The following is a 14,829-nucleotide window of genomic DNA, read 5'->3' on the forward strand; positions in this document are numbered from 1 at the left end:
TTGAGAAAAATCGCGCAAGGAAAAAAAATATTTCTTTAAATATATGGAACTACAATTGAGAAAAATCGAGCAAGGAAAAAATATTTCTTTAAATATATGGAACTACAATTGAGAAAAATCGCGCAAGGAAAAAAAATATTTCTTTAAATATATGGAACTACAATTGAGAAAAATCGCGCAAGGAAAAAAATATTTCTTTAAATATATGGAACTACAATTGAGAAAAATCGCGCAAGGAAAAAAAATATTTCTTTAAATATATGGAACTACAATTGACTAAGTTCATTTTGATTGGACAATTACCGGTGTGACACCTTGAAGGGACATAATAAACGAAACGTTAATAGCAACCCCCCCCCCTTTTTAAGTTAAAGTACATTGTGTATCTTTAAATAGAATAGCCATTGGTCAAACTGCATTTTTTAGATATTCTAACACTAGTTTATCAAGGAGGTTACATGTTTTGTAAAACTCTACTACACCTAATTTAAAAATTCCAAACAACGATGTTATCTGTCCTAAGTCAATCAATATTTTGTAGTTTTCAAAATAGCTTAGATGCAGTTTGGAAACGCATTTGTTGTTTTAATTAGTGTTATAAACGTCGTAAAAAATGCAGTTTGGCAAGTATATAACTTATTCTAAAATATTGGAAAATGAGAGAGAGAGAGAGAGAGAGAGAGAGAGAGAGAGAGAGAGAGAGAGGGTACATGAACGATTACAAAGTCCATGCCCATATGAACCTGTCAAAATTGTATGATAAAATGGAATGTCTTCATAGTCTGACAGAATAATTCTAATAACATATGAATCCCATTAATTACAAGAAAAGTTATTGTGTCGGATGTGCATTTTGGTTTTTCCCTTCACAGTTCTTCTTGCGATTGATGCTTTATATCGGTTAGATTTGGCAGATTTAGTACCTGCACTCCTTCACATAGTTAAATAAGTTCGTCTGTTTTCTTGAAAGAATAATAAATTCCTAAATTTGCCTTTAGAATTTTAATCAGTGTCGTGGTTTGCAGTGGGTTATAATATGTATTATGTTCTTATTCGTTCCACTCAAACGAACATAAATAATTTATAAAATAAACACAAACACGTATAATAGGATGTGAAGCGCTCTGATAGTGCAGTTTAATTATTTCGAAAGACAAAGAAGAGCGATATAGAAAATAATTTGAATATGAAACTTTAAATACCTAACTTTTTGGTAACTGATAGTTTATCATTAATGTTTTCTCTGACATAGCTATCCTTAGCTTTTTCTGACCGCCACCGCCCATGCTTTTTAAACAATCTGTCACTAATACCAGCTGCTGCAGCTGATGTTGCCCCGCCCGACCGTAGGCTATGAAGACCAAACTTGCTCTTATCTAACCCTATTTCTCCAAAAGCATCCAAAACGATTTCTCGTGCCCTCGTATAAGACAGAGGGCGATTATCTCTACTAATCTTATATGTATTAGTATTTTTACAGAATGTCAAAGATCTGAATAAATATTCTGAGGAACTAACTTCAACATCCAACAATTTAATGTATTCTTCTAAAGTATGAACAGGACAAGTATCACCATGAGTTCTAGCAATACACAACTCATGCCCTTCTTTATAAACATCCGTCTTACTTTTGACAATGTTTATTCTCATGCAAACATTATCAAATGACAAATCACTAAGTTTAATATTTGCCAGCTCAGAAAATCTTAGGAACCCTGCAAAACCTAACAGACACATACATAAAGTGCGCATTTTATACAAATTGTTCGATTTGTATCTCCTAGCCAATAATTTCAAATGATCTGATGTAATTGGTTCTTTCTTCACAACAGGCTTGGAAGTCTCTCTTATCGCACCCTCCTTTGTTAACTTCACTAACGCAGATTCACATGGATCTTTTAGTCCTGCTAACTGATGGGACCAACTTATAGAATGTGTAGCTAGTTGAATTTTGTTTGATGATTTGTAATCTTTGGCGATAGAAATTAAATATAGAGCCACATGTTCATCCGTTGCGGGTAGTGCAGAAATAGACGGCAGAAAAGTGCCGCACCATCGACAGAAAGCATTGAATGCGTACCTGTATTGACTCGATGTATTGCCTGCTCTTGATTTAAGACAGAAAGTTGGTAAAAGGTCCCGTAGCTGTTGTAATCGCTGATCTTCAATCCTTACACTATCGGACCACCTTCCCGTTTTAAATATATCTGAAAAATGTATATAACGGAATACAAAAATTAATTTTTTAAAACTAGAAAAGTTCTACATATGGTGCACCAGGCTCCTTAATCAACTGCAATACACCAAATACATATACATAGATGTATCAGGACCAAATATCATCTGCAATACATCTAACCAATAAAACAATCTGGTGTACCAGGACCAAGCTCATCTGCAATACACCCAAAAACATATCTACATTTCTATACCGAACCCATCATGAATTCGTCAACAGAAACTTGAGCATTCCTTGCATCCAACTTAATTGACAGTATTCCAGAAGTAAAATATTTAGACCCAAACAAACATGTTTTGTTATTACCCTGAATAAGTATGTCTGTACAGTCATTAAACAACAAAGCATCTTTAACATACCATCTATATATCGTATCTTTATCAAAGATAAACGGCCAAAAAACGGCAGAGGGCCAGTTTGGAACAATTAAGACCCTAAAAGCTTTGCAGACAATTAGATGTTTAATAGCTCGGACGACCAAGTAAATTGGGGGTACTAACCAATTGTTTTCGTGTTCCCAGTTTTGGGTAAAACAGTCGATGGCTTCTGAGCCAGGATTCCAAAATTTTGAATTATACCGTTCCAGCTTGCAGTTATTATAATTTGCAAATCTGTCAACAGTAAAAGGCCCAAACAAGCTGTTAACAAAGTCAAAAAACGTTACGGTAACACCCCAATCATCATGATCTATGATATTGCTCAGAAAATCCGCTTTCTCATTTTCTAGTCTGGGAATCCATTGAATGTCAATTGAAATTTTTTTGCTCTACACACATCTTGAAAATATTATAAGCAAGGGATTGTAAATGATGTTTCATACTACCCGACTTAACGATTTTTACGCAACTCTGATTATCAGTGAACCATTTTACTTCTTTGTTCACCAAACTATCTTTAAAGGAAGCTAAAGCTAACTCAATCGCTCTAAGCTCTCTCCACGTAGAGCTCATACTCCTCTCAAACTCTTTCCACATTAAGTGAAACGTTTTTGAATCAGCTTCAACCGTGTAAGCTCCTGAAGCGGAACTACTTGCGTCAGAGTAAATAATGACACTTTTCTTAATCGGCGTGTGTAAATATCGTGTTTTTTCTGAATGTATACATTGTAGCCAAAAATTATTCATTTAGAACCTCATTCTTATGCGTAAATACAATATTTTCGTCCCATGACTTTCTAAATGCTATTTCTATAGAAGAGAATCTTGTCATAATGCTACATATGTTACCCATAACTGGTGACATTGACATTATTTTTCCCACAACTCTCGCCAATTGTCTCGCCGTCACTTTAGGAAAACACTTCACCAATTGCTGTAAAGAAGCAACTGTGTCGTCAAGACGTCTTTTGGGCACTGAAATAGAAAAAGACTTTGAATCCCACAAAATTCCTAACCATTCTAAATTCTGAGTTGGATAAAATACTGATTTTTCAATATTGATAAGTAGCCCAAATTCTGATAAACTACTTTTGATGAATTCAGAAACTGACAAACATTCATGTTTAGATGATGCGAATACGAAACCGTCATCTAGGTAAAGAACTATTTTAAATCCCCCTTTTCTCCAGAATTTTACAATAGGTCTTAGACATTTCGTAAAAATAAATGGAGCGGATGACAAACCAAACGGAAGTACGGTATAACAATAAAACTTGTCATTCCATGAGAACCCGAGATATGTTTGAAAACTATCAGATATATCTATATGATGGTAACCGGATTTAAGATCAAATTTTAAGCAATAACAATCTTTTTCAAAATAATCGATGGCTGTTTTCCAATCTTCAAACTTTATTTTTTCATATCTCACATAATTATTCAGTCTACTCAAATCTAGTATCAATCTCTTTTTCGACCTGTTTTCTGCTACGCTGAGAGGACTTACAATATATGGTTTGTTTGTAACTTCTACGACACAACCCGCCTTAATTAACTGAGATATTTCTGATGTGACAAAATCAGCGTTAATTTGTGCAGATTTATTATTTCTAAAATTCATAGACGGTGGTATGGAGACAAAAGGAATTTCATAATCAGAATGTACTATTTTCAAAATATATTGAAAAGCCCCTATTTCCTCCCATTTACTGTAATGCCTTTTTAGACTATGTTTTATACCGCATTCCGTTTTACTCTTTTCAACAACACAAGTCAAACAACCTGTATACTTATCATTGACTTTGAGTGGCCTTTCCCTTTGGGCAGTTGGACTTCCAGTGCCCTGTTGCGAAACAGTTGAAACAAACGTCGTACGGCATAGGCTGTCTCCTTGACTGCTTGTTTCTGCTCTGGCCGTAGAGAAATGGCAGTTGTTGCTGCTGTTGAAACGCAGGAAAGGGTTGAAAAGTATTAGAAGCCCCAGGAAAAGCCAATTGAGCTGGAGATCCCGCTGCTGGTGGTGTTTTTTGCGTCCCATAAAGCTGAAATCTCTTGTTCTGCTTTTGGTGTCTGAGGGCCCTGTTTTCTGCACTGCGGATCTTCTTTTCATCATCAGAGTTGTCTGCAATTTCGTTACACTGATATTCGTTGACGGTTTTCCACCCTGCAGGAGACGAGTCTGCTATGCGTATATGCTTCTGACGAGTTTTCAGTTTTTTACTTAGGTCGGAAATAATGCTCAATGACTCCGAATCTTTCAAATCAAAGGCTCTCGACTCTAATTTCTCTAAGCCCTCTAGTAACTCAGCATTAAACTCAAATTGAATTCGGTTACCGTCGGACTTGATCTTGTGCAGAGAATTTTCTTTTAGTTCTTTGAAATCGACTCTGACTGCTCGGCTTTTAATTGTCCCGAGAAAGTTTTAAATTGGGACTATATAACTCCCGTAAATAATTTGACAATATCTGAGACTTCCAGTGTAGAATTCCCTCCTGTGTTTTCTTTTGTCAATCTATCAGTATCTAAAGTCAGCTCGTCACCCGAATCGCCCATATTACGTGTCATAGATAGAGTAAAAAAGACGTGTTATCTGCACTTAAAAGAGCCTTCGAATGGCTATAAATCTTTCCGCGCTAACAGCGGTCAGTTAAAACCCGTGATATGAATATTTAAATGTCACCTGACAAGGTGACCAGCATTACAACCAATAGATTACACGTATAAATAAACACGAACACGTGTTATTCCACCTTTAATAAATACATTTTGATACCATAAATTATATTACGTATGCCTGAGTAATGTTTACGTATGTTCTCCCGGTAGCACGACTTTAAGCGCCTTTAATTTGAAGTGTTCCACTAATGGAAATGATAAGTATTGGGGATTTCCAGTTTATTTGAAAATAGGATTTTACACTGCTCGGACTGTTTTCGCTCTTCTCCGATGTAAGAACTTTCTACTTCAATATTTTTCATATCTTTAGATTCTTTATGTTCACGACTTCGTAACTGAATATAAAAATGGGTTATCTGTCTATTTCTCTTTCTATTAAACTAAATGTTTACAAACTTTAAGATTAAAAACGATTATTAGTTTTGTTTGTTTAGATGTGTATTGGTTTTTATCATTATTCATTCCCTTATCTCAATCAAAGTTAACAAATACTTCATTATATCCATGGTGATTTTTCTGTATCCACAATTACGTATTTTAAACTCAAATTAAAGAATATTGAACGAATTAAAGCTTTCTTTATATTGATAAAAATAAATAAATGACAGTTTGTAAATATGAATAAATTCATAGGCATGTAATACATCAACATTTAATTTACATTACAGAATCCATTCACAAAAGAACGGCTGTGAACAAATGTGACATTTATCATGTACGGTTCGCGGCTAAACATGAATGAACTTTGTATGAAAGTACAACAGAACTAAATACGTTACTAAAACACGTAGGTTCTCCTACATAATCTTTTCCTCTTCAAATTATCAATTGTTATTCAAATATAATCTTTCTTTCAAATGGCGTTTGAAGTATTTTATCTGTATAACCATTCATTTCCAAATAGCGTATTACAGGTAATAACTTTTATAGGGTAGATTTAAAAACATTAACAAAAGTACACATTTACTCTTACGTGGAAATCGAAATTTAAACCCTTTCTGTAGCGATCCCCTGGTTTTATGTCTGTTGATTAATGTACAAAACATCCTATACCCATGGGGCATCTATGTCACTATAAAAATGCAATTATATAAATATATATAGATGATTTTATAACGTGTTGCGTTTATCGTATTTTGTTGAACCCTCAGACCAGAATGTTGTCTACGCCCTCAAGCAACATCTTCGTCCTTTAGTTATTTAGGATTCTAGATACATGTAACATGAATTCAAGAAAGGTGAAAATAACGAAAAGTGATCAATTTCATAATTCCTATAAGGAATACAAAATAAAGAGTTTGGCAAACACGCACCCCTGGGTAGACCAGAGGTGGGATCAGGTGTCTAGGAGGATTAAACATCCCCTTTCGACCGGTCACACCCACCGTAAACCCTATATCTCATATTTATGACAAACGGGATGATTTCAGCTCTCTATCGTCAACTTCTCATATTTATGTAGCAATATTCAATTATCACCTGTATTTGATGTTTTATCTCTTAACTTATTCGATACACAAGAGCTTGTTTTGCTTATGATCAGCATGATCTGCGTATGATCAAGGGAGCCTACTGACAAACAAGCTGATGATGCAGGGGTTTCAACAGTGTCGTTTAAAGTCAGCATTTCGCAAATTCTTTGGTCGTTATAACGATCTAGTTTGCCTATACAACCTATCATTGGTTCAAATGCTGTCTGACGTGTTTCATACCGATTGTTAGGCTGTTCTTAGCACCCTTATTTTGACTAAGGATAACTCCGTTTACTTGATCAAGATATAGAGCTCACAGCGGGTGTGATAGGGGTCACGGCAGGTGGATAGATCAACAGGGGATGCTTACTATTGATCAATCCTGCATGGAAGTTCTACTTCAGGATGTTATGCTTAGTGTGACCTACGATATACTTTGCTGATGATTGACCAGGTTGAGGTTGATACGAAAAATGAAGATAAGGAACAGAGGTCAGTTAGTATCATAAAGAATACAAAATTGAGAGTAGGGCAAACAGAGACTAAGCACCTCCAGTTAATGGATAACAACCTTTGCCGTAAGCCATCTATAGATAAGTCCATTTATTGACGGCCTTTGTCGAGGTTACCTGTGTGAAAGATAAAGATAACGAACAGTGATCAATCTCATAACTCCTATAACCAATACAAAATAGAGAGTTGGGCAAACATGGTCCCCTGGATATATCAGAGGTGGGATCAGGTGCCTAAGAGGAGTAAGCATGCCCTGTCAATTGGTCATAAATGGTATAAAGCAACAGAACAATTTTGTATTGATCAATTTAAATCTCAACATAAAATCCACAGAGCTGCAAATACGTCAGTTGTACATGATCTTACCACGAAGTTAGCGAGTTAACAGTCTGGATCTCATGTCAGTTGTACATGATCGTACCACGAAGTTAGCGAGTTAACAGTCTGGATCTCATGTCAGTTGTACATGATCTTACCACGAAGTTAGCGAGTTAACAGTCTGGATCTCATGTCAGTTGTACATGACCTTACCACGAAGTTAGCGAGTTAACAGTCGTGATCTCATGTGAGTTGTACATGATCTTACCACGAAGTTAGCGAGTTAGCAGTCTGGATCTCATGTCAGGTGTACATGATCTTACCACGAAGTTAGCGGGTTAACAGTCTGGGTCTCATTTCATCAAGATGGTCAAGGTTTCCTTGAAGGAGGCGGATTAATCTGTTTCCATAATAAAATTGTTTGTTGTTATAGATATTTTCTATTCAAGAATATTGAGATGGGTTGTTTGTTTTGGGTTTTTTTAAAATAGGTATACGTCATTTCCATATTACTGCGTTAACATTTTTTCCCAATCAGTTTGATGGACAAATATAAATTTCTGACTTCCTTGTCCAATAATGAAATCTTTATCTATGGTATCATGTTAAATTTTCAAGTGACACGATTTTTTTGCTACCTTTGATAAGTCTAAGTAGTTTATAACATGCATGTAGGTAGTGGCTGTTTTGGCAATAGAATTGAAATTCCCGGCTCTTTCAGATATGATTTTAAAACACTCACGGTTACAGTCCTGAGCGCCATGTATAGGTCAGAATTTTTTTTGGCATTACACTTGCAACTGTTGACGTCTCTAGATGAGTGAAAAAATCCTGAGTAAGACATAAAACACAGTTTACCGGTAATTTACATGGTGATTCACAGATTTCATATGATACATTTAGCCCGTGGATGGTCTGGTCTACTCTATGCAGTGGCGGATTTAAGGAGGTCGCAGCTCCCCCCCCCCCCCCCCCCCCCCATAAATTTTGAAATATAAGGTAAATCGTGGTCTCTGTTTACAAAAATGTAAACTATAAAAGAAGCATTAATTTCTTCCACTCTCAGAGCAATAAATGATAAAATCTTTTTATTGAATTACTTTAATTGGGAGAGCTTACATTTTTTCCAAAAACCCTTAAAATTTGCGTCATTTTATTGATTTCCCTCTATTAAAGATGACAGAAAATAGTAAAAATGGCTACATAGGCGACATATTCCAAGCCCTATAAAATCTGTAAAATCCAGACCCCCCCCCACCCCCCCACCCCTGCCTCATAAAGTTGCGCCCCCCTAATATATAGTCTATTATAAAATCTGCGTAAAATCTAGAGAATGTTAGCGTTCAATATCCTGAGAATTTATTGAACGCTAACTTTGCATTGCGAAAAGTGTATGCACCCGAAACATTCCGAGTATGAGCGTTCAATATTGACGTTACTGTAACGACGTAAACAAGCCAAAATGGCAGACGACGGTCCCCGAATCTGACAGAGTCGGTATTTGATATTTACTTAAGATGTCCCCATTTACAAAATCAGTTTCCTTCATGCATTAATGACGGGTTAAATATTGAACAGTTAAGAAATGCAAGCTGTTATTGCACACTGCCAATATTGATGGATTCTCGTCTATTTTGGAGTAGTTTGAGTGAAAGGGGATATAACTTAACAACTAAATACTTTAGCTATATAATAAAAGGGTTATTGAACTTATATTGGTGTATATTGGCACTCGTTGGCTGTCAAATTCACTCGCAAACTCGTGCATTTTCACAGCCAACTCGTGCCAATATTCACCAACATAAGTTCAATTACCCTTTATTGTCGAGCTTTAATTATTTACGTTTGATTACCATGAAATTTTCAATTATACAAATATGTACAGGTATAGTGCAGGTAACACAGATAACATTCCTGTATTTGAGACGGTATATACAAGCAAATAGGGTTTCCTTGGTCATGAGAAATATTTAGAATTACTGAAAAACTTTGAGCAGATTAGAAGTTTTACACGCTTTCGCATATCGGCTCATAGATTAGATTTTGGAAGAGGTCGATACCAGGGCATTCCTAGACAAGATAGACACTGTACTAGATGTAATACCAATACACTTGATGATGAAAAACATTTTTACTGTCATGTTTTCATATTGAGGAGGAAAGAAATGTTTTATATGAATTGGTGAATAACAGAAGAACTTTTGTAACATGAATAATGATCAAAAGTTGATCTGGCTCATGACAAATGAAAATGCACAAATACTCAAACAAATCAGTAAAATGATTTTAAAAACAGGGATATAGAATACTAAGGGTTATGTAGCTATACTTGTATGTATAATTTACTCCTTGTCGCTTTCAAGTAAACAAATCAGATCTATAAATAAGCTGTCTTAAATACTAGTACTTAGGGTACAAGACTGCCAATCTGATTGACTTGGCACAGGCACCAGTTTCCGACGGGAGTTCCTGTGTAGTGAGGTAGATTTTCTGGCTATGTACAGCTGATGTACCGATCATTGTCCCACGTCCCATGATGACTATATATTCCAAAACAGCTTAGAAAGTTTTATTCTGTTTAAATCAGTTTTTCTGGACGGCACACCAGAATTCTCTGCCTACCAAAGTTGTCTGTGTGACTCGACCATAACACATGTCTTACAAAAACAGGACATTCGTATTTTCCGACAGTTCCTTCAATAACTGGTCTAGACAAAAAAATTGTTCTTCCTCTGGATCCCAATTCCAACCATTATACACAAGAAAGAACCCCTATATTCAATTAATTCAATAACGAATATGCTTCAACAACCGAAGTTTAAAAAGAAGCACACTATTTATAGGGTATATATATCAAAGTGGATTGAAATATTGCAAAAAAGTGCCTGAACTACACATGTATAATTACAAACAATATGTAGGGTGATACAATAAAATGCGCATATAAATGCACCATATATGCAATTGCGATTTATTTAAGTTACCGTAAATATCTAGAACTCAGTCTGATTCAATATTGTCTATAATGCTAAAACGCGGGCTTTCGGTAGATCAAAAGATCGGCGACCGTGTGCGGGTTTATCTAAATTTTAAAAAAAAATCCTGATATGCAATAATGCACTTGTGGAATTAAATAAAACAGTTTTGCACTTGTTATATATTTGTTATGTTGTTATATATTTGTTATCTTCTATTATGTGAAAATCATCTTCAAAATGGCTATTTTGGCCCCCCAAAAAATGTAAATATAAATTGAGATGCTGTGAAAACATTATGCTGAGAAAGGGCAGATTTTTTAAATGTATTTTGACAAGCATTTATATATGAACATAATATGTGAGTTTGAATGAAAAATCACAAGTCAAATTTTTAAAATATTCATATTAGTGGTGTTGCAGTGCCGTATTTTTGACTACCGAGGGCCTGTATTGAGTTAAATTTTGTACCACCATTATTAAAAAACATGAAATTATGTTAAAATTTCACTTTTAATTATTTAGTTAGATATATTTATTTCATATTTGAGAGAGAAAAGTCATACCTCAAACAAAATTTTATGGACATATTCTAGGACTTCTTCAATGAATTCTGATATTGCCGTTTGACAAATGGGGGTACACGTAATAAAAATACCATAATTTACTCATTATACTGACAACTCCCCATTTTTTTTTTTTTTATTTTTTTTTTATCATACCCTCAAATGAACAGTCTAAGTATTTAAACTCAAATTTTTGAGAAATCACAAGTAGGTCCAGGACTAGGGTCTAGTAGCGTGACGTCATGTCCGGATGGAACTCCGGTGTGGTAAGAGGTAAATGTAGTACGGCCGAAACCCGAAAGTCCCGGATAACGATTTTTGCATGATTTCTCTCTTAATAGTTGATAGAATGACTTCAAACTTATTGTGATAACTGTTTGTGACCTATTAAACAAGAATCATATAACTTTTTCTGGGAATTCTGTAAAGAAGATACTGAACCAGAGTTTTCGGATACCAAAAAGCGGTAAATCTAGTACGTTTTATAAATGCCGAAACCCTTAAGTGTTTATTTGTATGTATACCGCTTAAATAAGCATGATTAGAAAATAATATTGCAATATTTGTCACAAGTACTTGCTTTTTAGCGATATTTAGACCAGAAAACATTAAATTTATTGAAGATTTACGGCATCTCGATCCCGATTATTAGTATTTTGTTTGGAGAAAGTATTTGAGCGATGTGACATATTACACCAGTATTAATCCCAAATACCAAATTTATTTTCAAGGAATTCTTTGTTCAGTTGATAATAAAAAGACTTAATACTTCAAAAATAGGATAAAGGCGTAATCTGAGAAATTTAGATGTAATGCCCTAGTAATATGTAGTTAAAGATCGGGATCGGGATCAAACGGTAAACTGTAACTTGAAATAATCCCTAAACTAATGAAAACAAACACTATATATTCCAGATATACATTTATTAGGTTAAATTAAAGTATAAAAATCTACGAACAGCGGTTAAATTGCATTAAATTATGAAATTTTACCAGCGTACTCTAAAGTACTCTATCGTACTTTGTTTAGTAGGACCGCCCTATAGCGGCCAATTTCTCTTCCGATAAGTTGAATTTTTGTCGCCATGTTTCAATGGGAAAATTACGCTTATAAATTTTCAATTGAGTGTAAATAAGATTTCATTAACGTACAATGTATTTACTCATAATTAAACTGTTTAGCATAAAATCGATGTCCGTTTAAAGTATATTCAACAATCCATAATAATTATTATCAATCGTCCATTCCTAAGCATACCCTACTATATTATATTATAATTGATGTAATTGTTTTCAAAATTTACTACTATCATTGTGTGACTCTCTCTACATGAAAAAGCCAAAACCGTTTCCCTATCGAGCTGGATTACGCGGCAAGCATCAAACGATTGCACGGACGCCTCGATCGCCAGTTAAGATAGATAAGGTATACACAAAGACTAGTACTTTTAATGTCTATCAATTTCTAGCATTAAGCTTAATTTCTCCTGACTGACAAGGGTTCACGGACCAGGTAAATTTGAAGGCGGTGCTTATTTTTTTCGATCTTTAAAAGATATGTAGCAATTAAATTGTTTGTCCTATTGTGAAGTAGCTTGTGATTTCCATTCCTTAATATAATTTTTGAATAAACAATCTTTCAGTGCACAAGTCAAATTCCGAGCACCATCTAGCTTGTTGATAAGAAAATTGGTGGTACTGTACCATGACGGGACATTCTGCTCAAACAGTGACTTAGATTCACAATATCCATTATTTAAAAGTGGAAAAGAGTTGATCAAGTATTGATTTACAAAACTTCAAATGAAGTTTGTCACAAAATAGGTTGGAGTACATTTTGTTAATGGTACAGCCTGGAGTTCTTAATATTTTTGAAGATGAATTTATAGAACCCCAAATCTCAGATGCATATTTTCAATATCATTCTCCTTTCCTCTTTCTATTTCGTTCAATGCAAAACAAATATGAACAAACAATTAGATATTGTTAACTTGTTTTCAATGATACATGACAGTATGAAATGCGACTCGTCTCGCTAGCATACTTAAAGCACGTCACTCGTGTATTTTCATTTTGTATTCTACTTTCATTTCTGTTGGAATCCCAACCCTTAAAATAGATAGTACTATATTTAAGAACATCTACAGTGTATACGTGCTTTATTTACAACACGAGGAAATGGCTATCTTTATAATTTGTAAATAGAACAAAGACAAAACACTGGAAATGAAAACATCTTGTACTTGATCACCAGGGGGCTCTAGTTTAAAGTATTTCCTGCCTTTTCCGAGAATTGACAAGAGTTAAAGATGCAATATAAAACCTGTTTTAAAAGAAATAACGAATTGGAAAATATATTTGCTATTCTTAAAAAAAGCCTAACGTATATTATATATACATGTATAAATATATACATATATATATAAGACTCTAAAGTGCGATGGTCGCTCCAAAGTGCGATGCTCACGCCAAAGTGCGATGGAGTGCGCCAAAGTGCGATGGTTTGTTAACGTTACGGACGCCAAAGTGCGATGGCCACGCCAAAGTCCGATGGTGCAGAGTTCAGTATCGTTTGTGACATCAAATCATTGTGACGTCATTCTTAACGTCTTTCAAAATGAAACCGAATAAATGCAACACAGACGACAGCAACGGCAAGGTTTACACGTAGTCTCACAGGGGCTAAGCCCGTTTTGGGTCCGAACTCTGTGATACCATAAATATAGAAAGGGGTCTAACTCTGACACAGTTAAAAAACTAACCACTCGCTTCAAATGCCTAAAAAATCTTAAACTAGGTAAGCTATGCGTAGTTTGTCGTTTTCCTTGCATAGATTAATGTTTTAACTACTTGCATGCCAAATTTCAAGTCACTGGTTCTTAAAATAACAAAGATATACGTCATCGTTCTCTTGATTTCACTTGTTTATTTTTACTAGGACATTTACCGGTCCAGGTCACGGAGTCGTTTCTCGCCTATGACAGCAGCGAAATTCAGACTAGTATGGAAGATTTCGGACCTGTCAATTAAAATTTCACATCAATTTTACGCTACTTACTTCCTCATATTTTAATAATGTTCTTCGTGTAGACGTAACACGACTTATTTTTCCTCAGCAGCTTAACTGTTGACAAGAGCTGCCGTTTTAATGAACGCACTAAATATCCGATAAACTTAAAATCTCAAATACCTTAAAACTGATCAAACCATTATTCTTGTGATATTGCACTTAGAGAAGGAAATTGAACATTATTTCTTGGCTTTTTTAATTTTTTGTTTTAGTTTATTCTATTTCATTTAGATTATTATTACCCATTTCCCCTTCTTTAAAATTTTAAACATTTAGGGTATTTAGTGTATTCATTAAAATGGCAGATCTTGTCAACAGTTGATGCTGCTAAGGAAAAATAAGTCGTGTAACGTCTACACGGTCTATAATGCGAAACATTCTTCACCATTTCGCGTTGGAAATTTAATAACACGACAACTAGATGGTAATGAAATAAGTTGAACTTCTTATTTTTTATGCATGGATTTTGCACTGATATTTTAGTGAAACAATACACGGTTGGTACAGTCTGTACCAAAACACTGTGTCGTTTACAAACCAATGGATTTCGGCGTGTCACACCATCGCACTTTGGCGTGTCACACCATCGGAGTGTGGCGCAGACCATCGGGGTTTGGCTTGA

General features: G+C 34.9%; 1 long non-coding RNA gene across 1 annotated transcript; it reads right to left on the minus strand.

The window, feature by feature from the left end:
* Nucleotides 1-1,864: 1,864 nt before the first annotated feature.
* LOC130054732 (uncharacterized) lies at nt 1,865-3,782 on the minus strand. The gene is made up of 3 exons (XR_008803031.1): nt 3,466-3,782; nt 2,081-2,207; nt 1,865-1,970 (listed from the first exon to the last, which is right to left on the minus strand). It is a non-coding gene; the product is annotated as an uncharacterized LOC130054732 (long non-coding RNA).
* Between the last annotated feature and the right edge of the window lie 11,047 nt (nt 3,783-14,829).

Source organism: Ostrea edulis, chromosome 5 (assembly GCF_947568905.1).
Source record: "Ostrea edulis chromosome 5, xbOstEdul1.1, whole genome shotgun sequence".
NCBI lineage: Eukaryota > Metazoa > Mollusca > Bivalvia > Ostreida > Ostreidae > Ostrea > Ostrea edulis.